This window comes from Pezoporus flaviventris, unplaced genomic scaffold, assembly GCF_033815535.1.
Source record: "Pezoporus flaviventris isolate CSIRO_AGI_PZ_B2104156 unplaced genomic scaffold, CSIRO_AGI_Pfla_v1 ptg000031l, whole genome shotgun sequence".
NCBI classification, from domain to species: domain Eukaryota; kingdom Metazoa; phylum Chordata; class Aves; order Psittaciformes; family Psittacidae; genus Pezoporus; species Pezoporus flaviventris.
Window position 1 is genome coordinate 66,693,203 of NW_026892579.1, and position 27,415 is coordinate 66,720,617.

Genomic DNA, 27,415 nt, shown 5'->3' on the forward strand with positions numbered 1-27,415 from the left:
TTGCCAGCTGCCCAAATCCTGCACACAGGGTGTGGGGTGAACTCAACACACAGAGCTGATGATGGGACATAAAGATCTGACAGATATAAGGAGTGGGGTACACAGGTTATAAAGACTTAAACTGAGGCGCTCCTCCCACCCTGGGACAGACTGATCGCATTTAAACAATTCCTGATAGGAATTTGTCCAATCTGTGCCTTATTTTGCTATGGACAGAAGGTGAAAATCATAGAATTGTGGAATTGTTTGGGTTGGGAGGGACCTTAAAGCTCACCCAGTCCCAACCCCTGCCACGGGCAGGGACACCTTCCACTAGAGCAGCTTGCTCCAAGCCCCTGTGTCCAACCTGGCCTTGAACACTGCCAGGGATGGGGCAGCCACAGCTTCTCTGGGCACCCTGTGCCAGCGCCTCAGCACCCTCACAGGGAAGAGCTTCTGCCTAAGAGCTCAGCTCAGTCTCCCCTCGGGCAGGTTCAAGCCATTCCCCTTGGCCTGTCCCTCCATCCCTTGTCCCAGGCCCCTCTCCAGGTTTCCTGCAGCCCCTTCAGGCACTGGAGCTGCTCTCAGGTCTCCCCTTCAGGAGCCTTCTCTTCTCCAGGCTGCCCCAGCCCAGCTCTCTCAACCTGGCTCCAGAGCAGAGCTGCTCCAGCCCTTGCAGCATCCCCATGGCCTCCTCTGGCCTCGCTCCAACAGCTCCACGTCCCTTTTGTGCTGGGGACTCCAGAGCTGGACAAAGTAATCCCAATGGGGTCTCAGGAAAGCAGAGGAGGAGAATCCTTGACTTGCAGGTTGAGGTTCTTTGTTTTGCTTGACCAAGCTCTCTTTTTCTATGCTCTGTGCCCCATACCTGTGTCTGAGGGTGCTCAGGTATTGCTCCTCTGCTGGCATTTGGAAAACATTGCTCTCCTTTTGACATTTGAAAGACTTGTCAAGCACTTATCATTTTGTATGCAAGGAAGATCTCTCATGATCTGTGACCTTTCTGCAAAGGGTGAGTAGCCCAATGTACCTTGATTGTAATTGTGGGAGACAGGAAAATGCAGGAGGAGAGTGAAAGCATCCAGATACCTCTGTAATGTGACTTCAGCCAGAGGTGGGGTGAGTGCTCCCAGTTGGTGTTGGAGAAGTGCTGCAAAGGGAGAACCTTATGCACAAACCCCCATCTTCAGCCTTCAACAAGGCATTGGACCATGTGTGCATCTTGGAGGAGTTCAGGCTGAGAAAGGATCAACCTGGATATTTCCCTTTATTGATCTACCCTCATGTTCACACACGCAGGGAAATTCTTTCTGTGCAAGCAAGCTGAACTAATAGAGCCAGTGGAGTGAGCATCTCTTAACAGCTTCTTATTATCATCTGTCTCTTCTTCAGATGCATTCTGGTGTGCTACACATTCAGCAGAAGTAAAAAAGGTCAAATGAAGGTGAGAACACTTCATTCATAATTTTTATGAGTTATTCAGACCCACTGTATCATTACCCCTTGGAAACATATGTTTTCTGATAGCAGTTTAGAAAATATTCAGCACATCTCGACAATCTCTCCTAAGCAGTACAGATCAGCTGTCACACTTTGTCATGTGGCATCAGGTTGGGTAGTGCAGTGAATTCACTGTGGTGTGATATATTGCAGCCATTTGAGATCCCATCCTGATTATTTCTGCGTCTCCAAATGTAGCGGTACAGGATGTGTCTTGCTAGAAGTCAGAAGTATTTTAGTATATCCCTGGTTGAGTTACACTTTAAAGAGAAAACACTTGGTCACCCGTGTCCTACTTGCTTCAGTGTCTCTGATACGAGGATGTGATGCTTAACTTTTGATGAAATAGGTACCCCAGAAGGCTTAATACTTTGCTGGCCCTTGGCTTAGGCTGATGAAGGTGAGTATTCTCAACTTTAGTACTCCTTGCCCAGTGCTCAGGTAGCTGTACCTGCCACATTCAGGTTGTTTGAACTCAGGTTTCTCTTAAGGAAGCCCAGGGATTGCGCTACCTTAGAAGAAAGGCATCTGTATGTATGTACCTCTTCTCTGTTCGGTTGTGAGCCAGGTGAGGAGAGGTTACACCTCACCATCCTACTCTGGTCCCTGCAGAAGTGTAAAGAGACTGTATATCCCTGTAGGATTTTACTAGCTTTTCCACAAAAGAGTGGGAACACAGAGCAAGATCTGGGTTTCCTCCTGCATCGCCCACCCATCCACAGGGCAATGCTCTCTGCAGCCCATTGACCTGATTTGGGAGCATTTTTACTCTGCCTGATGCCTTTTCCTCAGAGGAGATGGGGAGCAGTTGCCTTCATTTGGGAACACATCCTTTGCCTGCCTTGCACATCACTGCTTAATGTCATTGCCATCTCTGCTTAAGGGTGAGGATAGGGGTAGGGGGAGAAGTGACTTCAGAACCAGGAGCCAGTGCTGACAGCGGATAACTGTGCATTCATTTCAGACATCATTCAGAGTAATTATCTTAATGATAACCTTTTTAAGCAGTCATAGGCTGCAAGGCAGGAGAAAACCTGGCTGGTTCAGGCTGCCTCTGCCTTTGGTGAGGGGTTGCTGCTTATGTTTGTGGTGCTGCAACACGAGCATTGAGGACAATGATTTTGCCAAGCCGTCCTCTCTGTTTTGTGTTCTTTTACCAAAAACATGCCCATGGATATGTGTAAGTTTATTCGTTTCCCAGAGAAGATTTTCTCTGTGGGGTTCTGCAGCATTTGGACACAGACCTTAACTAATAGTCCCTGAATTTCAGCTTGCAGGTAGTTGGAGCAGTGTCTGATTCAGGCAGTTCTTAGTGGAATTCTGCTTATTTGTGGTAGTTGTGTGTTTAGATCAGAGCTAAGCCACTAAAAGACAAATCTCTTTAAAATTACATGCACCCATCCTATTCTATCAGGTTATCACCATCTCAGCCACCAGTAAAGTGCGATTGGATGGGGCATATAGAGCCTGCATTCACGGCAGCTATCTCGATGGGTACATTTGTTGGGAGCAAACCCAAGCCCTCATAGTCCCAGGTCCTGAATGTAAGGATCACATATTTGAAGTCTGGTTTCCTAAACCAAGTCGAGTATGGCCCCAATGACTCTTGAATGGTGTCTGAGAGGTTACAAACAGCCCCTGAATGTTTCCCCTCAGTAAAGCGTTCACTAGCATTGTTTGCCCTCACTGTGCGCACGCTGGACTATGGCTATAGGTGAAGTTTTCCAGACTTCCAAGGAAATCCACCTTTATCCCAGCAATCACCATGATTTAGAGGAAAAAAAGGGGATTGTGGGAGTTTACTGCCTCATTTAAAAACATCTGTTTGGCAAGAAGAGGTTTATTATGGCTGCTCAAGCTGACAAAAGCTTAAAGGACAGGGCTTTACAGCTTCATCATGCTGTGCTCCATGGCGAGTGCACCAGTCATCTCCTCTCGAAGCCGAACAGGTGGGAGAGTGGCGATACCACATTTCTTTGGAATGGCCCAATGGCTTTCCTTGCACTTCTTGCTAATTGCACCCTCTCAGATGCTGCACCACAAGGAGACCAGAGGCTCTTCCCTCTCTCACGCCCGTAAGGCTGGCCTTAAACGTAACTCTTTCCGCCTCTCTCTGCCGTGCAGTGCCAACTCGGTGGGGCCCCACACATGCAAAGGGGCTTTGCTTTATGACGAACACATTTCTGAACCTCAGCAACCTTTTGGTTTCCCAGTCTCCTGCTGAATGCTGTGAGATTTGCAGAGCACTGAGCCAACATAGGTGCCATTATGGATTCTGAAGCGAGAGAAGCAAACCTTTTGGAGCCATCCAGTCGAATGCTTAACTGCATCTGCTTTTCTACTACCACCTCATTAGCAGCAATTTGGAAACTGTAACCACAAAACAGCTAGCAGGCCAAGTATGTAACCAGCACATCCAAATTAGCTCAAACCCCTGGTTCCTATAGATCCTAATCGCCTAATAAATGGATTTTTGGTACTGAGCTAAGTACAGTCATATATAATTGCAGTTATTCTCACATTAAGCTGCAGGGAAGTGGCAAACCCAATTAGATTAAATCCTACCATGTCTCTTTGGGATTTGCGGTAGACATTTAAGCAGAGAAACGTGTCGCTCCCACAGACCAATTTGCTTGTACCTGTCTGCTTAGATTTATTGTGATTTGTCCTTGGTTTGGTGTATGTTTGTTTGCAGAAGCCGGCTCCAGATGCAAAAGACATCAGTGCAGCTTTGGAACATTATTTCTAATTAGGTGGGTGCAGTTTCTAGTAACGGGCTTGAATTGCTCCTGGGCTCCTAATGGAGTGTGGAAAATAAATATTGTTCCTCTTGGATTCCTTTTTTCCCCCCTTCTGGTTATAGAAAACTTCCCCTGCTTTGGCACTGAGGCTTTCTTTGCCTTGAGCCTCGCAACACGGGGCAGCCAGTTAAGAGGGAAAGTTGCAACTGAGCTTTCCTCTTAAGCCTGTTTCATTCTTCTCTCTGAAACCCTCATAGGAATAATAATTGCACTGGGAAATATCACAGTAACTGCAGGGAAAGGATGAATTTACTTTTGCTTCTTGCTGAATTTGGACTGAGTTGGACAAAGTTTACTGGAATTGGTACCTGGCAGAAGCAGGGCACAATGCAGATAACGAAATGTGCGTCCTAATCCCAAGGAAGAAGATTTGCTTCTCTCTGCCAGGCAGAGTATCTGTATCCTCCTATACATTTGTATGAAGAAGCAGCAAAACCCTATCTTCTCCTTTGTTTTCTGTGCTGGTGCAAGTGAAAGCCTTGTAAGGGACTGAGGATGGGGTATGCAGACAGTTGCTTATTTACTTTGCAGGAAAACCTCACTCAGGAAACATTACCAGGCTAGGACATATCATATAGGACACATTTCTTCTTTCAGAGGAAGAAAGCAATGCAGATTGACAACAAAGACCAGAGTTCAATGTTTCTACAAGGCAAGGGCTGCCTTCTACTGACAAATCATATAGTTAAATTCAAAGTGAGTGAGCCTGAAGCCCTGCAGTACTGAAAGCACAGGGTTTAGGGTAATTCCTGTTGTAATCAGCCGTTTCTATACACAGTATAAACTGCCTTTCTCTGCCCATTCTTTCTTCAGCCTAGGAAACAGCCTTGCCAGTGGCTGTATGTCCATCCATGAGGCATTTACACTCAGGGCACTGATTTTACAGAACTCGGGTTGTCACTAGCATTGCCCTAGGGAAGAGGGTGAAAAGCTTCATTCAGACCACAGGAGGCTTCACTGGGCAGACGGAGTTTACCTGGCACTGAGCTGCAGCGATGGGTAACACCAAAAACCCAGGAGAGGTGGGAAGGGGAAGGATTTGTACCTGCGGCGGGGCTGGAGTGTGAGAAAGCGCTGCCGGAGCTGAGGCATGGCAATAGGGCTGCCATCTGCTGCTCGCAGGGGGGAATAGCAGGGAATGAGGCTCGAGGAATACTTCCTCCGGAGTTTTTGTCGGGTTTACGTGGCTTTCGTGTGTGTAGGTATATATATGTGGATGTCACATTATATATGATGCATTTAGGGCAGTGCGTTTCACAAGAGTCTGAGGCACAAAATGGGTAGAGGCAGAAAGGAATCTGTGGGATGAGAGAGCAGCAAATGGAGATTCAGTGTCTTACAGCCCTATTTGCTCATCTCTAATGCACTGAAAAGATTTGATTTCTAATGCACCCCCTCAGTATGAAGCTGATGGGAGCCGGGCACTGCTCAGGTCTAGCCACATACACAGGGATAACTTCCCACACAACTGCCAGGGATTGCCCCTGCAGGTGTGTCAGTAGGAATTGGCTGTGAATGGCACTTGGTCACAGCAACGATCTGTTAGTTTATGAATTTGTGTGTGTTTAGTTCCACATCAGCTGTAGATGTGTGACCCCAAACCCACAGGAGAACTGGGAAGGCGCTGGCAATGCCCTAGATCTAATGTGTACTTTTGATTCCTAACATCTGTCACTTCTAATACTAATTTGTAATGCATATTTTAAGTCTTTTCAGTCCTTGCCCTGTCAAGCAATGCATTGCCTGTGGGACATCATAGACTCACAGAATTGTGGAATCGTTTGGGTTGAAGGGACCTTAAAGCTCCTCCAGCTCCAACCCCTGCCATGGGCAGGGACCCCTTCCACTAGAGCAGCTTGCTCCAAGCCCCTGTGTCCAACCTGGCCTTGAACACTGCCAGGGATGGGGCAGCCACAGCTTCTCTGGGCACCCTGTGCCAGTGCCTCAGCACCCTCACAGGGAAGAGCTTCTGCCTAAGAGCTCATCTCAGTCTCCCCTCTTACAGTTTGCACCCATCACCTCTTGTCCTGTCGCACCAGTCCCTGATGAAGAGTCCCTCTCCAGCATCCTTGTAGCCCCCTTCAGACACTGGAAGCTTCTCTGAGGTCTCCACGCAGCTTCTCTTCTCCAGGCTGAACAGCCCCAATATTCTCAGCCTGTCTCCATATGGGAGGTGCTCCAGCCCCTGATCATCCTCTTGGCCTTTGTGGAGACTTGCCCCAACAGCTCCGTGTCCTGGGAATTACACATCCATCTGTTCGTCCACACTGAGTGGAAGCTGTGACAACCTTCAAACCAAAAGGCCCTGCTATGAACACAAATGATATGGACACTAACCCTGGCAGTTACAGTGCTGTATAGAGCTTACAGTAACTACTGTCTGCAAGATCTTCCTTCTCTTTTTGTCTGGTCATCTCAGGGGTTATTTAGATACCAATAACAGCAAGACTATGGGAATACAATTGCAGTGTTATTTATACCTGTCTTGTGAACTACTGCAACCATTATGATGCCTTGGAAAACAAGTCAGAAGCTATTTATTCTATAGTCTGTTCTATTGATTATTATCAAACAACAACTCATAGTTTTGCACAGTGAGACCTTTATGACTGCAGTGATCTGAAGCATCTGTCTGTGCTCAGAAACCAACTGCCTATTTAATTCAGTACTTCTGCTCTTTGGATTTAGTAATTCAAATTAAATAATTATGCTAATGACTTGCATTTGGATTATGCTCACAGTCTCAATTAAGACTATGAGAGGACCTTATAAGCACATGGAAGGATGCCTTGCTTTCCTCAAAGTGGTTAGGAATGTGGGATTGAGAAGGATCTGGGGGGTCCTGGATATTTCAAGCCCCATGCTGAATAAAGCAAAGCATGACAGTGTCAGTTACTGCAAGAAATGATGGGTAGGAAGGGTGAAGTATAAACAGCACCATGAGCAAAATGTGCTCTGTTCAGGCCAGCTGCATGCATGAATTTGTACTTCTGTGTCTTCAGGAATACTTAAAGGAACCTCTAAACTGAAAGAATTGTTCACAAGAACGTGCTGGTTTGGGTTTTCCAAGCAGTGCTGAGCACAAGCACCTTCTGCTGCCTTGCAGCTGCTTAGTAACAGTGAGAAGATGTGTGGCCACCTCAGTGAATAGCCAAGCATTCAGGTTTAGACACTTGCATTCAAGAACTACCCCATGATTTTGAGCATTATCTTTACTATGGAAACTGTTGCTAGCTCTGTTTTGAGAATCCATCATGACTGAGAAACTGGTGTCCTTGAGTGACGATTATCAGCTGCTCTCCTGCTCTGGCCAGAGAGATGCTAACTTATAAACACATATAAATCTGTTCTTCACACTAAAACAATCGCCTGTTGGTTTAATGCTACCAGCCTTGCCTCTGGGAGGCTTGTTGGTACAGCTCGCTCCAAAGTCTGAGATCTCACCCCTTCTGCCTCTATTGAGAGCAGAGGGAGGCTGAACTTGTGGGATACAGGAACTGAAAGGGAAAACCAGGTGAGGCACAGGTTGGTGTTTGAATTGCTAGAGGGGAGAGGCATAAAACCTTTCCTGCACTTGCAGTTTTAGGCAGGTGATTACACAACCAGGAGCTGAAGCTGTAGAAACTTTGGCTGGAAAACAACCACGTTTGGTTAGTGCAAACAGCAATTGGATGTCATGGAGCACTGGGTGTGTTTAGGGTTTTATAACCATCAGTGAGTAAAATGCACTTGACATTTCCAGTCATACCACTTCAGAGTGTCTCAACTAGAAATCCATCATTTTTCTTACTCTAAGAGGGCCATATGCTTTATCTAAGATCCAGTTGTCCTTCTTGACTCCACTCAGAAGATGGGAATGTGTGCTTATGGTTAGAAGGAGCGGTGTGACCTGTCCGTAAGAAAGCAGCAGCAGAACTGAACATCCTGAACTGTCTCCTGTCATTAGAGACGTGGGTAAAAACGTGACAGTGGGTCTGTGGAGATCTGACTGTTCAACACCGATAACTCGTCAAATCTAGTTTCTGCTCACAGACTTGTTTTTTAATGGAATAAAAGAGCAATTCATTCCCCTAGGCCCTTGCTTCAGCCAGTCACTGGAAAAATAGCAACCTTAGTGCAGCGGAGAGGAGGTCAAGAACAGGGTTTGATTGATGCACTGTCACTTGTTGTTGAGTATTGATCCATCTTCAAGCACCCTGTCAAATGCCTTTTGAAGAGTGAGGAGACAAAAGAGATCCCCATGCCTGGCTCCATGGGAAGGACCTCGGGTGGCAGGCCATTGCCCAGTGCTGTCCTCAGACAGTTGCATATTCAGTGGGTCAGGATCCCACAGCGAATCACAGCAGAACTAAGACCTTATGATCAGTGATGCCAGAGGCTCCTGTGCTCCTCAATTCCTTTAGTAGAGGAGTGTTCTTCTGTGGCAATCACTGGAGACACTTCTTCAGCCACCAAAATCAGAAGGATCCATCTTCCTGGCCAGTTATGTCTATTGAGTGAGTGTGGCAGAGAAACTCTGCAGGATTGTCCCGTCTTTACCTTCTTGATCATCTTTGCTCATGCCAACGAGGTTCAGCACAGCTGTTGTTATTACTGAAATTAGAGCTATGACTCATCAAAGCTTCTTTCCAGTGTGAACAGTGTCTGGCTGCAATTACAGCAATTCTGCCAGGCACGAGAAAGCTTTACTTATCATTTGGGCAACCTGCTCTAGGTGGCCCTGCTTGAGCAGGGGGGTTGGACAAGAGGTCTCCAGAAGTCCCTTCCAACCTCAATCATTCTGTGATTCTGAGATCTCCATCACCTCCAATTGGACGTGGAGTCCATAAAAAGCATCTCTTGCTCTTTGAAAGAAGTCTTAGTAGACCAGACATAAAGAGTTTATCCTCTGCCCCCTGCTTTGATAATGTTACCTGAAAAGCAGGAGCTGTCTCTGCAAAGCTGCACCAAAAAGTGTGTCTTATCACTGCAAAAAACAGCTCTCTTATTGAACCTGAAGGACTAATCACAATTTAGACAAGTGTGGTCCCTTGGGAGCTGGTGCTGGTGAGGGGGGTGACAACACAACAGGCCTCAGACTTTTATACTTCCAAATGCAAACTCCTTTCCCATTCAGAAGGGAAAGGAGTCTGTGTTTGGCACAACTACTGCAGGAACACTGAGATACCTGCCCCTATGAAACTCAATGTGCATTCCTGCATGTGTTAGATAATGGGTTAATCTTTTTCCCAGTAATTTTGTCCCAGGTTATTGCACATCTCTGCCTGTTCACAGGCTTGTTCAGTCCCCAGCTCTGCATTGATTCAGACACGGCAGCTTTCAGCGCTTTGGAATCGTTTTGCACATGTCAAAATACGAAATCAAACACTGGGTTGAGCACTGCGCACTAATCCATTACCCTGTTAGAGGCTGACAGCACAGGCAAAGAAAAGAATTTCCCCTGCTGTATGAACGATGGAATCTTTTCAGACTTGGTTTTCTGTCTGTCACTAAGTTCAGCAATGCTTTTTGGGAGGTGTATGAACTACAAGTGGTAACGCTGATAAAAGCCATTCCAGCACTGAGGACAAAACTCAGATCTACGGATAAAGATTTGAAGATGCCATCTAGAAAAACAACTGTGTGATGTCTGACCCACAAATGTTGGCATATGGAACTTATCTTCCCCTGCTCTGACTCTGCAGAGGTATGCTGGAGGGAGAGGGAAGCTGATGGTCATGACAGATGACCCTTATAGCTCTGACTGATGAGGTTCTTCAAAGGGAGAAGAGGTTTTTCCAAGTGCTTTCCCAAGATAAGCCTTTAATGCAGTGCTGGGAATTCTCTGACACAGCCCACACAAATCTTTCTTCGAAACTCCTGCTTGCTGGATTTTTATGGCTGGTTCTGTACCTCTGCCAAAGGGTTGCTTAAGATCTGGGGGTGTTTAAAGCCAGGATATACCTGTTTTATTCAGGAATGCTATGCTTCCATTTGCATGTTTATGGATATGACAAAGAAATTTTAACATCTCCAGGGGAAGGAGTGGGTTATTTTACAAACCTTCATTTTATGGATTTATTGCGGTCATGAGATAGTCAGGATTCCTACTAAGCAGGAATATGCATTTTATACTGTTTGTATATAGAGGGGAATTCTTGGTTTGAATAAAACCAGCTGCAAAACTGGCACGTACACACCTATTGCCCCTATCGAATGGGCCAAGTTACTTGCATTATCTTCTTGTGGAGACCTGTAACTTCATCAGCTTGGCAGGGGCAGCAAGCAGCTCTCAGTGCCAGCACACCTGTACCCCCCACCTTGTTTACACTTCCTTGTATCCCGTTTACACCCTCACTCTCCTGCTGTGTTTTCAGTAGTTTCTTTACTATGTACTTTGGCAAAGCTTCCTCATCCTCTTTTTGATTTTCTTGGGAAGTTTACACAGATTGCTGGTTTTCACCCGTTTCCTTCCTTAGCTTCTTCTCTATCTATGATGCTGTTCTGGAAAGTGTTTTCTGCAGCCTGAGCTGATGTAGCTCACATGCAGCCTTCACTTTCCATCCCCACATCTAAAATACATTTGTTTCTTACAATTTCATCCCCCCAGTTCTGTTGTACTCTCCTTCCTGACCCAACCACATGAAGTTTCTCCCTGCTGACATCAGTCCTGACCTGCAGAGTTCATCTCCAAGCCTGTCACTTGCACCATTTAATTCTGTTTTACATATTTCCTCTGTGAGCTTATTTTCTCCTGTCAAACACAAACCCTTGCCTCAAGCATCACCACTCTGAGTGATGGGAGTTGCCTGAGCTGGTTTTAGCACACGGGTAATGATTGGCAGCACTTAAGATTCATCTGCAGATTAAGGGTAGAAACCTCTGGAGCCTGCCATGGCCATCCCTGGGGGCAATCCCCTCTGAGTATCAGCAGCTTTGTTTCTTCTGAGGTCATATTGGAGAGATCGTTCACTTTCTTCCCCAAATTGACTGCTTTTAACGTTATGGCAGTCAGAGACCACTAGAGGACTCTGTTTCCCATCATATTAAGGAATACTCTGTAATCAGTTTGAGCTGTCCTGTAGTTTTTAGGCATTTATTTTAGCAGAGCATATAAATGTACTTGTTTACACCAATATATCCATTTACAGAGTAACCAAGTAGGCACTGGATGCTCAGCAGTCAGAAGTACAGTTGAATGATGATAGAAAATGACTGCTTCCTTTAAACAAAACTAATGTATGGGCAAATCTGCCCATCTCTCTGCATGAATATTTGATGTAATATTAGGATCCAGTCTTTAGTTCTGGCTGCACAACTACTTGCTTGGTTGTGACCACTCAAACCACCCAACCCATGTAAATCAGAAAGTTTGGGAAGCTTTCAAAGTTTAATGGGTTTTAAAACCTTTCCCCTGTCTTTTCCCATTGGACTTTTGCAGAAAACTTTGCCTTCTTGAAAGGTGCATTGGATTCGCATGCTCCCCAAAGAGATCCCAGTTGCTTTTCAAGGGAAGAGGATCCTCGCTGTGATTGTGAAGGAACAGAGCGAACTAAAGCAGATTGTATCTCTCTGTTGTCTTCAGGCAGGCAACAGAAGTGCTTGTGATGCAGAACCATTATCTGTTGTTTTCCAAAGCATTCTTATACAAGACTATTAATGATTCTAATGTCAGTAAGCAGAGTGTTTACGCAGCAGCTGGTTGGCCATTGCCCACCCCACAGTGAAACATGTCTATCAGACTGCAGTCAAGTGAAAACTGCCAGAGGATCTCTGGCCCTCTCCTTGCCTATCAGCTGCAAGGCAGCCCATCAGAGACAGCCAAACCAACTTAGGCATTCATGAAGGATTTGCAGCTCAGCAATGCAAAAGGATGAAGATAACTGCATGGAAAATAACTAGAGAGCCCCACGGGTTTGTGAGCCTAACAGGGAGCGCTCAAAACCTGCTCAAGTGAGCACAAGAAGAAAGCCCACAGGAGACCTGCTGCTGATGGGTGGGTTTATTTTATAATCAAGTGACACATTGGAATGCAGTGCTCTCAGGAACTCACCTTTCTTTTGTAAGGCACATACTTTGCATTTTAAGAACGTTTCAGCATCACCTCTTTCATGCAGACACCCAGACAGCCAAGAAGCCCCCAGCATCCTGGCCTGTATCAGCACCAATGCAGCAGCAGGGCCAGGGCAGTGACTGCACCCATGCACTGGGCACTGGTGGGGTTGCACCTCAAATCCTGTGTTCAGTTCTGGGCCCCTCACTACAAGAGAGACACTGAGGTGCTGGAATGGGGCCAGAGAAGGGCAACGGAGCTGGTGCAGGGCCTGGAGCACAAGTGTGATGGGGAAGGGCTGAGGGACCTGGGGGGTTCAGTGTGGAGAAGAGAAGGCTCAGGGGGGACCTGATGGCTGCCTACAACTGCCTGACAGGAGGATGGAGCCAGGAGGGGCTGGGCTCTGCTCTCAAGGAACAAGGGATGGGACAAGAGGAAACGGCCTCAAGCTGCACCAGGGCAGGTTTAGATGGAGCTGAGGAACAATTCCTTCCCCAGAGGGTGCTCAGGCATTGGAACAGGCTGCCCAGGGCAGGGCTGCAGTCACCGTCCCTGCAAGTGTTCACACCCCGTGGAGACGAGGCCTCAGTGCCATAGGTTAGTGGTGGCCTTGGCAGTGCTGGGGAGCAGTTGGACTGGATGAGCTCAAAGGTCTTTTCCAACCTCATTGATTCTATGCAAGGAGAGATTGTCTTCAAACAGAAACACGAGAATAACATGGCAACAGCCATTGCTTTAGGAGGAACAAATGAGGCATAGAGAGAAACTGGTCCTTCACTGGCTTTGATTATGGGTGATGCCCTCCTGTTTGCTTGCTTATTTGTTTGGGCTTTCTTAGTCTTTTGCCTATAGCCTACAATTTTGGAACGCCATTTCCAAATGATGTCAGTAGGAACAGGTCTGACAGCTATTGATGAGCATTTTGAGGGCTTTCAGAACATCAGTTCTGAAGCCGGAAAAACGGGAAAATTGTGAACTTCTTTAAGCATTTTCCTTAGAGTTTTAGGATTAGTTATTTTTCCGTGATTCTCCTGATCTCAGTGGAATTCTGTGGTGAACAAGTCCAGAGGAGGCCACGAGGATGATCAGGGGACTGGAGCACCTCCCATATGAAGATAGGCTGAGAAAGCTGGGGCTGTTCAGGCTGGAGAAGAGAAGGCTGCATGGAGACCTCAGAGCAGCTTCCAGTATCTGAAGGGGGGCTATAGGGATGCTGGGGAGGGACTCTTCATTAGGGACTGCAGTGACAGGACAAGGGATAACGGGTTCAAACTTAAACAGGGGAAGTTTAGATTGGATATAAGGAAGAAGTTCTTTCCTGTTAGGGTGGTGAGGCACTGGAATGGGTTGCCCAGGGACGTTGTGAATGCTCCATCCCTGGCAGTGTTCAAGGCCAGGTTGGACGAAGCCTTGGGTGAGATGGTTTAGTGGGAGGTGTCCCTGCTCATGGCACGGGGGTTGGAACTTGATGATCTTAAGGTCCTTTCTAACCCTAACTGATTCTATGATTCATGCAGAACGGCCCAAGAAAACCAAACAATCCCCCCTCCAAGAGTCAGGTTTGAGTATTGAAAGCACTGAATTTGATGCTTTCTTTTGTTTTAGAGACGCAGTATGGGTATTACAGCCCCTGCTACGTCCTTTTCTGTTGACATTTCTTGATGGTAACTTCTGCTTATCCAATTTCTTCTATTTGAAAATGGATTTTGCTGTTTTTCTGGACATGTTACTGTCTTTGGCACTTCCTGCCTCTGAAGTCTGTAGCGAAATGGCAAATCATCTTTTCTTTTGCTATGTTTCTGATCCCTGCTCTATTTAGCCCAAATAAAGGAACCCAGCAGAAGTTCCAGGCAGCTTGCGAAGATGTGCCTGTTAAGAATCAAAGCTCTAGGGAAGTGCCAGAAAGCCTCTTAGTTGGGGGCTTTGAGGCCATAAATGGTGACTGATTTATGCACCACATTAGAAAGATGTCTGGGGAAGGGTTGGAATAAAGAATGTGATCATGGCCTTATAGCCCACAGGTGACTCCACTTGGTGTGGGTGCAGAGCACGGGCAAAGACTGTCCCTCGCTGATGAACTTGCACTTGGAGAACACAGTTTGCTTATGTGAAATAAGAGGCATCGTGTAGGTTTAGAAGGATCATATTCACTGTGTTGTTAACAGGCCTCTCTGGTAGTCAGCTTTGTTTGGGACCGCTGTGAGTATATAATGAGAGATGAACACACCATAAAATACAGAGAGCCATGGAAATGGAGGGATTTAGTTAAAGCAATGGCCCAACGAGGAGCTGTTCATGCCAGTTGTGGAGTATGTGAAGGTCTCTAACAGAAGCCAGAGGCTGCTGCAGGAGAGCATCTTTTCATCTCAAAGTTATCTCTCTCTGTACAAAATCCACCTTAGCAGGAGCGTGGTTTGGAAGCTCTCATTGCAAAGAAAAAGCAAAAGGCTTGGCTTGTTTTGGGAACCTCTTTAGCAAGTTTAAACACAATCTTGCTGCAAGTAGGCCTGGCCATGGAGAATTACTCAAGTAGGTTCACGTAGTGTGAATTGTCACTGTTCCTAACACGGGTTTATGGTAAGAATCTTAGCAGCTGCTGATGGTGAGGACCAAACCTCAACCTTTCCTCAGCACGTAGCACATCTCCAAATATCTACATTTCCATGGGTCTCTCTCTATAGCGTGGTGTTCCCTCATGCTATTCTGCTGTGGTGGGAACCCTTTTACAGGGATTCAGAGGTCGGGAACCTCTTTCAAGGAAGAAATTACAGCATTTCAGAACCTTCCAAGGAAAAATTGAAACAAAACCTGATGAATTTCAGGGATTTCATGCTGAGTTTAAAAGTGGAAATACACAACACGGGTAGCGCAAAGTTATGCTATAGCAGCCAGCATCATTTAAGAAAGATCTACTCATCTGAAAACCTAAACCTTGGTTTCTACATGCCTGTCCTGTACAAGCTATAGATTTAAGTAGGAACAGTGTCTGTCTTCAGCATTCTATTTTAAAACATTCTTTTTCCTCCATTCTCCATTTGAACCTTAGGACTGTAATTTGGCACCAACTGCCTGTCAAATACAGCATTTGTAGCTCACATCTGGACTGTGTCTCTGAGGATGTCGGCATGGCCAGAGCATGCCAAGGCAGGTTGCAGATCAGAATCAGTCCTAGGGGATGTGAAAGGTTCATGTTACACTGTGTGAAGCAGAGACCCTCAAATCAGGGAAACAACTGACTTTGTGCTTAGATGTAAGAACATTCTGACACCAGCTGAGAGCAGGATTCCCAGGGCAGGACCAACGTGTCTGATGCTTTGAAAGCATTTTAGGCACCTTGGTCCCATTTAAGAATAACAGCGTGCTGAGGGCTGTTAAATCTGTGATTCCTGACCTGCTGTTCCTATACAATCCTCTGTGAGGGGGAAAGGAGATCATCTGCCTGACAGAGATGTTTTGCCACCTTTTTCCTGCCTCAGCAGCCCCTCGTGAGTACCCTTCACACTTCTCCAACCGGCTGCTTGTGCCTCCCCTAAGGAGTCCAGCTCTGTGCTGACTTCAAAAGAACATGTTTAAGGGCATTCCTGCGTCAGAGTCAATATTAGTGAGTAGAACAGTGTAATCAGGATTTGTGGAAGATGTGAAACCTCCTTAGTAATGCATGATATTTGGCTGCCTGGCTTCGATATCATACTTGGCAGGAGAAATAACTCTGGTTTGCAAGAGCTCTCATGATTTCCAGATTTACTTTTATTTCAGGCTACAATAAACCCAAGGCTATTCCTTTTTTAAACAGTGACATGAAACTATCTGGGTTTCTTCAGATCAAAAGTAACAAGTCTGCTCTATCTAGAAGGGAGTTTGGCCTGCACCCATCACGATGTTAACATCTGTAATCCCTGTAAACGCTCTCAGCTTTCATGAAGCAGCGTTTCATTGAAACACATCCTAAAGGGATTCCATTTTGTGCACATAGAGGTATTTTCACACACTTTACTGGGGTTTAATATTACACTAATGTGAAGCACGTGGTTAGTTATGATTCAAACAGCCTTATTAGAGCCACTTGACATCCTCTGAGTCTTGCTCTGCTGCCCATCACTTTGCCTTGTTTCTGCTTCTTTTGTAACTTCCCTGGGGAGTGGAACTTGGTTGTTTGATGGTTTATCATGGTAAGATCACTGTGATAGCTACTCACACGTGCTGCAAATGTGACCAATAACATGTTATTTGATTGCCTAATAAATTGGCCAGCACCACAGCAGAAGGGCTTATTTTCATTTACATACATTATTCCTTCAGGTGGGAAATTCAGACACACTCTGTGTGCAGACAGGAATGATGCTCTGAGTGTTTGCCAGCTTCCTCATTACCGCTGTTTATGTATTGGAAGTTACAGCAAATGCTGGCCTGGGTTTAAATGGGAAGATTCATGATTCATACCCACCATCAGGTGCTCATTTGATAAGCTACCACATGGGCACAGGGACAACTGTAACTGCTCATGTAGCCATAGATTGGTGCCATTCTGGCACTGCAGAAACAGCTCTTTGCTGAAATCCGTTTGAGCCGTGGTACTTGCACAGAGATGGAGCAGTAGTTCATAGCATAATAGAATCATAGAGTAGTTTGGGCTGGAAGGGGCCTTCAAAGCTCATCTAGTCCAACCCCCTGCAATGAGCAGAGACATCTTCAACCAGATCAGGTAGTCCAGAACCACATCCAGCCTGGCCTTGACTTTACTAGGATTGCGTTTTTGCACAGGAGGAAAGTTGTCCAGCCCTTGCTGACCCCTAGTGATACAATGGGATCATTGAATCATAGAATGGGGTATCTAGGGACTGATTTCTGAGACAATTTCATAAAAAGCTGGGGGAAATGAGCCCCAGAGCTGCTGTTGGATCGTACTGGGGGAATCTGAGCTGTGTAACTCAGCACTCATCAGTTACAGGCTGTGCTATGAGCTCACTCTTTGCACTAAATGAAGCAGTTCTGAGGTGCCTGCGAGCAGCTGCCTTGTGTTATCACTTAAATCAACTGCAGCAACTGGGTGCAGGGAAAATGTTTCCTGCATCATTACGTAGTTTTCATCTTGTACTATTATGTTAACAGCCTGGAAAAAATGGCTTTAGGAGTGTGCTGTCACACTGAGTGTGAGGAAGAACTTGGCCATCAACCAGCACAGATTTTAATAGCAGTTAATCCAAGCTGACCACCTTCACAAATTTACAGTTGATGTCTAAACAGTAAACATTTTCTTATGCAATACAGCAGATACGTTGTCTTTCTCATTTTTAAGCAAGGTTGGCAAGTGCTTTACAAAACAATCTTGTTCTTTGAGCATTCATGTGATTTCAGTGGGGCTCATCAGCTTGGACACGACATCGTGCTTCAGTGTGTGGGCTTGTGTGTGTCAGCGCTGAGCTCCTTTGCTGTGATTCAGTGGTTACTGTAAGTGCAGAAGAGGACTCTCTGTGCCTGGCTTCACCCACTGATAAGAGACATTACTATTATTAAACTCCCATCACCTTGTGAGGGATGGAAAATGCTCCTTGGGTTATCGACGTCCGCTCCCTGCCTTTGCAGGTGGGAGCCATTCGTGCTTCCTTCAGATTCCACTCCTGCCCCAGTTTTACTTTCCTTACCATTGTTTATCTCATACTTCACTTCTCATCCCAGTAAAGGCATCAGCCTTTGGTCACTTCCCCAGTGCTGCTGTCGGAGATGCACACATTTGGTTGGTGGCATTTCTAGAATCAAAAGATTAAAAATCACAGCATCTGTGGCCTTGCCATCAGTAATGAGCTGCTCAGACCCCTTGGAATCAAGCTGACAAACTAATGATGTTTGTGTTAAACTTTCAGTGTCTATGTCCGTGCTATAGACTGAAATGAAATAAGAACTCATAGGGCAGTTAGAAGCAATTAAAGTGTAAGGGCCCTGGCTCAGCTTTCAAAACATACCTTGATGTTTATCCTCCCTCCAGCATAAATCAGCTCTCTTCTAGATGAGCAATGTTCTTAAAGAGCCTCTTGCTGTCCCAGCAAGTTTATTTAACAGGGGAAAAGCAATCTGTAAGTCCCCGTGTTTCTATGTCTAAGAATCTCATCATTCACGTGGTTTCCCTATCTTGGCTTAGGAATTCACAAACATTAATGGAGATTTCTCTTCACTGCACTACTGCGATATAAAGAATACTCTGCCTCAAGAGGGCAAGTGAGCAGGTTAAGAAACTGGCCCATGTCAAGCAGGACATCCGTATCTGTGTAAAATTCAATAGGGTGCTGCCTTGTGCCTTCTCCACACAGGGATAATTGTGAGATTAGGAGGAACTCTTCCACTTTCTGGGCAGCTGTGGGCACATGAAGTTTACTTTCTCTTACCTTTTCATATGCAACCATCTATTAATCATTTAGCGTAATGCTGCTGCTTCTCCTCTCACACACACCCTTTCCAGCAGCATAGGAGGCAATGGTGGGAAAGATGGTGAGCTTTATAGCCCTGTAAGAAAGATCTGTAGGATTTATTCTTTAGCAGTACAGCAGTAGGTCAGTTTACTCCCCAGGAAATAGTCAGCCTTAGCACTTCAGGGAAACCCACACTCCAGAGTCTCACCTACATAGCTAAAGGCTGCTGCTGCTGCCTGCTTTTAATAAATAAGATATATCTTCAGATTTCAAGTGTATTTTAGACTTGCATGAGGGAGTATTCAACTTGCTGAGCTCACTCTTTTGTGTTCAGGAGAAGTGAGGCTTGAAAGTGTGTTGGTTGTAGCAAAGTACTGAAGAGGAGGCTTAAGCGGGAGTGGGTGCCCAGAGATGCTGCTGCATGGCAAAGGTCCTAGCAAAGGCTCTGGAAAAGATAACAGGAAAGTCAGTAGATTCCATTTGTGGGGATTGGAAAAGATAGAGAGGAGGGTTTGGACTCTGAGAGAGCTTAAAAGCTACAAGTGCAGTTCAAACACAACTGTTGCTTTTAACTCCATTTAGCCAAGTCTCCTGCTCTGTGCTCTGACACACTCTCCTCATGTCCCATGGCTGGGGTCCACCAAATCGCGGCAGTTCACAGACACAGTCCCAAAGAAGACTGAAGTTAGAATCATAGAATCATAGAATGGTTTGGGTTGGAAAGGACCTTAAGATCATCCAGTTCCACCCCCCCTGCCATGGGCAGGGACACCTCACACTAAACCATGCCACCCAAAGTAAACCATGTCACCCAAGTTCAACAGGAGTGAGGAATGGGAAGGTCCTGGGTGGACAATATGGTCATTGGGGCAGAACACAGGAATTCTACCCCATTTCTTTGAAAAGTGGGGGGAAAAGCCCCAGATGACATTGCAATGAATGCTGGAAATTTCTGAGATCTTTTAAATAGCTGCAGCAATGGGCACGATTGTGTCTCATACACAATCTATTGATCAATAAATTCCAGTGTCTTCATTCCTTATTTGCTCTCTTTGAGGCTAGATCTTTATCAGGCTCTTCAAGACCAGTACAGGCATGAAAATAATTATGGACAAATGAACTTTTGTCTTAATACCTTGGTTTTAATATTTTGGGCAGGTTCAGGATGGCAACGTCAGTGTCAGCTACGATGCAACCCGCTACCCTTCCCTAACTGCAGTTTAGGTAGCTGAAGGATACAGCTCCCACTGCTTACAGAAGGGGGCAGTGATGTTTCACGTGTTGGGACCAGCATCACCAGCTACGCAAAAGCCCCTGCTCTCCTTAATGCAGAAATAGAAATGGCCAAGATGTGCTCTTGCAATCTCGCTTCCTCCTGCTACAATCACGCTGCCTACTTGCTACTTTATTTCCTCCAAGAAAAGAAGTCCCAGCTTGGAGGAAGCAGTAATGGCAGTGCATTGCACAGAGCACTCCTGAGACCTCTCTGGCTCAAAGGGCAAATTCACAGCCGTATTTCAAGCTGTACATAAAAATTCTAACTACCTGCTACCTGTTAGTTTCGCCATGTGGTTTGTTTGGCCTCAGACCTTCTGACATTACAGCTTGTCAGTGACATTTTGTGATTCCCATTTATAGTGCTTCGCCTTTCAGCCCTGGTTTGGGGAAGATGAAATCAAATGAGGGATTGTTAAAACAAGTGACCATATGTATACAGCAGGCAGGCTTCTATTCGAAGAACAGCTTGCATTGTCAAGATATCACATGCCAGGTTTGATGGATTGTGTGATTTTAAGTGAGTTCACACATGCAAATGCATGACAAGGCAGTTTCATGATAACGTTGCACATGGTACCATATTGTTCTATGGCTCCTGCTGCACAGAGTACACGGGATGGACAGTGTTACTGAGTGGCTCCCCATAAGAAATGTCTCTTCATTGTTTGCTCTACCTGACTTAACCTAATAATAGGAAATAGGCGTAGCATGAGGGGTGGGAATCATGGAAGCGATGCCAAGCATCTTCTCTTCTCTGGCCTTTTACCCACCCACAAAGTTGCTTCCAGACCTGCTCCCCCAACTCATCAATCTGAGCACGTCCTCCTTTCTGCATCTCTTCCTTTGCTTCCCTTTATCCCTTACATCAACAGAGGCTTTCTCACTCTGGTTCAAGAGGTGTTGCAGCTCTTCTCTGCATTTCTTACCACTGACGTCCTGCTGGGCCCCCAGGATGTTCTGTAGGAGTCAGGAGGTTCATTTTGATCATTATTTTATAGTGAGGTTGCTCTTGCATTCCAGCTAATGGTGGTGTGGTCTTTATCCCTTCCTCCTAAGCTTTTCCAATGCCTTTTCAGATGTAAGAAGCAATTGTAAGCCTCCACCAACTGTACTATTGTATAATTTAGACTTTGCTTTTCCTTTGATTCCCATTGGAAAACTGGGGACAGTTAAACACCTTGTGACAGAGATTCTTTCCCTGTGTGCTGATACGTGCCAATCTCTGTCATTTTTGCTTTATCCTGTCAGCTGTTCTGTGCATGGGATGCAAGGGGTACATGGCCCCTCAGGAAACTGGAAACCGGGTCCTCATCCTTGCCTGGTACCTTGGTGAGTAGCTCTGCCTCTTTGGGCAGATATCTGCCCTGTCAAGTTCAGTCTCTGCTGTTTGAGAAGTAGAAGCATTTGTTAAAAGCCTTATGAATAATTAACCAAGTCAATTTTAACACAATGAAAGCAAAATCATTTCCACGGTAAGTTTACATCTAAGCAATTATTAAAACCTTCAATTCCAAAGTTGATCAGATGGTTTATACAGTCCTCAATGCATCTCTGAGGTGAAAATGCTTCTTGATTAAAAGAAATCTATTGTGCATGCACTCCATTGCCAAAGGAATTCTCATCTTAGAACATTTCTCAAATGACAAAAGGACACAGAATCTTCCATTCATTACTGAAACAAACACACCAGGAAGAAAAACAATCTCATCCTTAATTTATGCTGAAATTCAGTACCAAAATCACTAAAATCCATATCCCTTTCCATATTGGAAGATCTTACATGGTCTCATTCACCTTTTCTACAGCTGTATCAGTGCTTCAGCTCCAGTATTCCATCTGAATTGACAGATTGACAGAGCCTTTTATGCTGCCATTACCTGGATTTACTGGTTTTAAAAATATTAGCTACGCATTTTGTGAAAAACACTATTATTTGGCATTTCCTCTTTTTGTTTTGCTTTATTTGTTGGTATATTTCACAATTGTCCCTTTTTAGGTTGTATTTGAATAGTCAGGACATTACCACCTTTCTGCATTGCATTACCCACATATGATCTGAGCATAGAAATGATGAGGTTACAATTACTGGGAGAGACCACATCATCACATATGGACTAACGACCTAGAAACACCCACCCAGCTATCACAGCCCAGTCTACATGGTGTAATTAGCCAGAGGTGCACCACAAACAGGAGATGGAAGCTGTGGGTTCACCTTCCTCTATGATGGAAACTGAGTATTTACCAAGGCACAAACCCCCATCTGAGCACATCAAACACTGAAGCCTGGCCTCAGATAAAGACACAGATTTAAATCCTATTTCTGCCTCATTAAGGCCCAGAGAGTAAATCCAGACTTTTCAGGTCAGAAGCCTTTCAGTCACTCATGAAACATTATTCTGCAGCTTCAAGAGGAGAGCACCTTCACAAAATGCACATATTCTGCCTCAATCCAGAGGTAAGAGGGGTGAGCAGGTGTCTGAGCTGCACATGGCACAAGTCCCTCCTGGTGGCCAGCAGACTTGCTTACAGGTAATAGCTGTGACAATTGTCCTTTTTGGGAAGCAGACTCTGTTATCCACCCCTAAGCCCAGAAGAAACCAATGATTTTCAGCTGGGAAGACTCTTCCCTCTCCATTGTCCCACTACAGCAGTTTCAGATGGGGCAGGTTAGTGTGTCTGGGGAAAGTTCTTCCCAGCTTCCTGATTTCTGCTTGCTTTCAGCAAGGTAGCTTGTAAGGGGAAAAGGAGGGAGAAAGCAAGAAATGTTGAGGAGGGAAACACGAGATGTCCTCACTTGCTGAAGTGTAAAGAGAAGGAGCCATGTGGAAAGCAGCTTTCACCATGGTGGCCTGTAGCATGCCTGCCTTCCTCTGCCATGGGAGGTGAGTTCTCCCTAAGCTACTCTACAGTGTGTAACAACTCCGTACTCAACAGCAACCTGTAATCTTTCACCTTCTGTTGTCGGATACATTTGGCTTTTTTTCTGTGTGTTGGAAAAGGACCATGATGTTCCTGGGTCTTAGCTGCAGGATCAGCATCTCTGCCAGGACAGTACTCAAAATCTTATTTCTTGATGTAGCCCTTGAGGGTTTGGAAGATGTCTTTTGGGGAATAATTTGAATGTGCCGTGGCTTGTGGTGTATACTGCCAACGATATTATTGGGTTTTCCTATTGAATTCTAGGATGAATTACTTCATAAAATCACACAATAGGTAGAGTTTGAAGGGACCTTAAAGCTTATCCAGCTCCAACCCCTGCCACGGGCAGGGACCCCTTCCACTAGAGCAGCTTGCTCCCAGCCCCTGTGTCCAACCTGGCCTTGAACACTGCCAGGGATGGGGCAGCCACAGCTGCTCTGGGCACCCTGTGCCAGCGCCTCAGCACCCTCACAGGGAAGAGCTTCTGCCTAAGAGCTCATCTCAGTCTCCCCTGTTCTGTCAGGTTCAAGCCATTCCCCTTGGCCTGTCCCTACAGGCCCTTGTCCAAAGCCCCTCTCCAGGTTTCTTGTCAGCCCCCTTTAGGTATAGGAAACTGTTACAAGGTCTCCCTGGAGCCTTCTCTTCTCCAGGCTGAAGCCATCTATCTTTCTCCACTAGTGCCTACTTAGTTTAACCTCTCTCTGCAGGCAGACCTCAGCCCCTCAGTTAAGTTCCTGGAGTAAGAACTTAGGCCAGGCTGTCCTCTGCCAAGGAACAGCAGGATGGGTGAGTGGTCACTATGTGGCCTGAGTTTCAAAGTTTCCATAGTAAGAAAGATCAGTAGCTGCTCACACATCCCATGAGTTAGAAATACTTCTCTGAACTCCCAAAGATTTTAATGGAGGCATCAAAGTCCTTCAGATTAAACACAAAGTGCTTTTGATGTGTTTAAACTTTGCAGTAATAAGCCTGCAGACCCAAGCTGGGAAATAATATTAAATATAAACCTTTCAATTTGTAACAGTTAAGGAATGGAGCTGGAAGCTGTTACAGAATTTCATGTGGTATTGTTGATAGATGATGTTAATAAGTTGGTATCTGCTCTTGCTGGATCAAGGAGTCACTTCCCTTATTCAGGGATCAGCAGGGTAGCATTAAGCATTTGTGGCTGGTCTGCTTTCCCAAGGTCACTTTAATTAACCAAAATAACAGCAGGTGATAGAATATTTGAGCTAAAATGTAAATAGCAGTGAAGATAAATGAGGAATAACTGTAAATACATGTTCCAGTAGTACTGGTAATGGATAAGCAGTATCAGGTCTTATTTTATATAGAGGTACGTGGAAAGCTGACTGCCTTTAAAACAAATCCATCCATCTGGGCAAGCTGCAGGACAGTTAGTGTCCTGCAGAAGGCAAAGTGGAATCTGTTGACGATAGCTTTTTAAATGTCTTTATCTTACGTCTTTTGTGTTCTGGTTTTTAAGCTTGATTACCTTGGTCTAATTGCTCACTGGATGGGAAAAAGAGGCAGTGTAGAATCAAAGATAAGATACTTGTGATCAAGTGCCAGCAAAGGCTTTTGTGAAAATGCTAACGTGTCCTGTCTGTCAAAAAGTCACACTTTCGGAAGTGCATTGGTGTATTTGTATATTGGGGGGAGAAAAAGGCAAGTCTTGATGGAGCTAAGTCTATTACACTATCTCCCCTCTTCCCCATGGCTCATTGCTCAATCCAGTCAAATCCACACGGGGAGCACCATGCTTACCCATTTAGTGCCAGAACAGATATTTAGTGGAATTCTGAGTGTCTCGGATGCATTCAGAAACCCCTGGGCCAGCGGTTTCTCATTATAAAAGACTGAGTTTTGAATCCCTGCGGCACATACAAAGTGCAGCGATCCTGACACGAAAACGTCTGGGGTTTGAATGTGTTAAAAAGGGTCACGCTGGGTAATGACTTTTACATGTTAATTTCGTGAGGACAGCTGAACTCCAACTAAAGAATGATTGTAGAGTTACCCTCGTGAGTAGGCAGATTGATAAGAACAGTATGTGAAAAAGCTCTGCAATTGAACCAAACCATGTCACGGAAAAAACCAAATGCATCTGAGGCATTCATAATTCCGCTAAATGCCTGTTTCAGCACTAAATGCACAAGCATGGTATTCCCCGTGTGGATTGGATTGGATTTGGCAATGCACACTCTACTTCTCTTTTGCACAAGCATGGTATTCCCCGTGTGGATTGGATTGGATTTGGCAACGCACACTCTACTTCTCTTTCTTACTTTCGGTGCCAAACACTTGGAAAATGTTCTTTCAGTTATCTAACTTCAGCTCTTTGGCCTCTTTTGTTTGGAAAGACCTAGACTGTAGCCTCACTTACACTCCTGGCTTGCTGGGGAATACTGATTTAACTGAGAGCACAGCTTCACCTGGTGCTGTTTAACATCCTAATCCTACACAGACACCAAAGTAATAGCTGTGCTTCTGCAGGACCCAGCAGCTCTGGAAGGTGCAGTGTGTTAAACTCACTCTGGGACTCACCCTTCCCTTGCTACTGTACGCCACTGGGTTTGGTGCAGGTATTTATTTTCCCCTCTTCATCTTAGAACAAAGGCAAAACTTACAGAAAATTCTGGGATAAAGAGAAGCACATATGGGGAAAGGGAACAGTAGGGAAGGTGCTACAGCGGGCAATATTCCTGTGTCTTACATGAGCATCATTACTGTACCACAGCAAATACTGACTAGTTGAACAGGGGGAATTACAACACATGCTTTGTTTTATTCTACCTACCAGAACGGTATGTGCCTAATTACTCCTAATTGTGTAAGCACATCTCAACATTTCCCATGACATAGTAGGCTTTGTGTTTAGTACTCGCAGAGCATGCCTTACAACCCAGTTCTCCCACTGCTCGAGTATTCCCGTCTTATCAGAAACGGCTGGGTTAAAGTGCCCACCTCTTCTGGTTATATCTGCACAAATTCTTGTCTGATTTAGCACTGTATCTGTCACTAGGATAATGATTCTTCTTGCATCCCTTCTTCACATGTTTTCTGAACTACCGATAAGGGGAAGTGATACATCTGTAGGGAAAGGTCACATAACACCGGGAAGAGGAAGGAGCCTTCTGTCAGTTATTTTGGGTTTGATGCATTGCTAATTAATGAATTGTGCCTGCTCCAAGAAGAACAGTGTTTTCATAATGCAGCAGTGTAACATGTCATTACACAACCTGACAACGTGAAAATAAGGTTGGAAGTTATCTGAAGTATTTTAGGATATACTCATTTATTTGGCATTTATCTTTCTGTAAGGCTTAAAGTGATAAATGACCTGGAGAGCTCCATGGGCACATCCACACTGTTCCCAAAGCGCAGGGCTAGAAGACAATAGGTCTCAGTTCATGCAAAGCTGGGTGACTAGGATTTTGTCCTATTCCCTTCCTGAATGGCTGAACACTGCAGTGTTCCCTGGTGCCTGTTGTTATGTATTACTATTCAGTTTGTTGTAGTTGCTGACCTAGGACAGGCAAAGCAGGTTATTATCTGCGGAGCAAAAAGGATGGTGCTCCCATTGCTACCCCCTTGGTGACAGCAGCAAGCTTGTCAGACTGATAGTGAGAAGTTTTGCTTACAGTGAGAAGTCAGAAGTGATGCTATTTATAGAATCCCAGACTGGTTTGGGTTGGGAGGGGCCTTCAAGCTCATCCAGCTCCAACCCCTGTCAGGGGACAACCTCCCACCAGAGCAGCTTGCTCCAAGCCCCTGTGTCCAACCTGGCCTTGAACACTGCCAGGGATGGGGCAGCCACAGCTTCTCTGGGCACCCTGTGCCAGAGCCTCAGCACCCTCACAGGGAAGAGCTTCTGCCTAAGAGCTCAGCTCAGTCTCCCCTCGGGCAGGTTCAAGCCATTCCCCTTGGCCTGTCCCTCCATCCCTTGTCCCAAGCCCCTCTCCAGCTTTCCTGCAGCCCCTTCAGGCACTGGAGCTGCTCTCAGGTCTCCCCTTCAGGAGCCTTCTCTTCTCCAGGCTGCCCCAGCCCAGCTCTCTCAGCCTGGCTCCAGAGCAGAGCTGCTCCAGCCCTCGCAGTATCCCCATGGCCTCCTCTGGACTCACTCCAACTCCCTCTTGTGCTGTTGCCCAAGAGCTGGACTCCAGGAACGCGGGTAGGGAGGGGGCCACAGGGCTGGATGTCTCCCCAGAGCAGAGTAGAAGGGAAGAATCACCTCCCTTGACCTGCTGGGCACACTGTTGTTGATGCAGCCCAGCACACAGTGTGGCCAAAGATACCATCTGAAATGCAATTTGCTGCTTAGCAGTTGAGTTTTCATAGGTGTTGAAAGGTTAGATGTAGAATACAATCAGACAGCACTTGCTTTTAACATTTAGAGATGTCTGAAGTTGATTCCTGCAGGTGATTGATTAGATCTGTGGGAGAGTGTGCTCCTTTCTTTCTTCTTCATTAGCACACAGAAGAAATTACTTTCTTGC

The 27,415-nt window shown here is 45.6% G+C and overlaps 1 long non-coding RNA gene across 1 annotated transcript in view; it reads left to right on the forward strand.

Annotated features, from left to right (window-relative positions):
• The window catches only part of LOC133273518 (uncharacterized), a 148,347-nt gene extending 123,771 nt beyond the window's left edge, over nt 1-24,576 (forward strand). The window contains exon 5 of the long non-coding RNA XR_009744862.1: nt 24,403-24,576. This is a non-coding gene — a long non-coding RNA (uncharacterized LOC133273518). The remainder of the gene's footprint in view (nt 1-24,402) is intronic.
• Nucleotides 24,577-27,415: the final 2,839 nt, after the last annotated feature.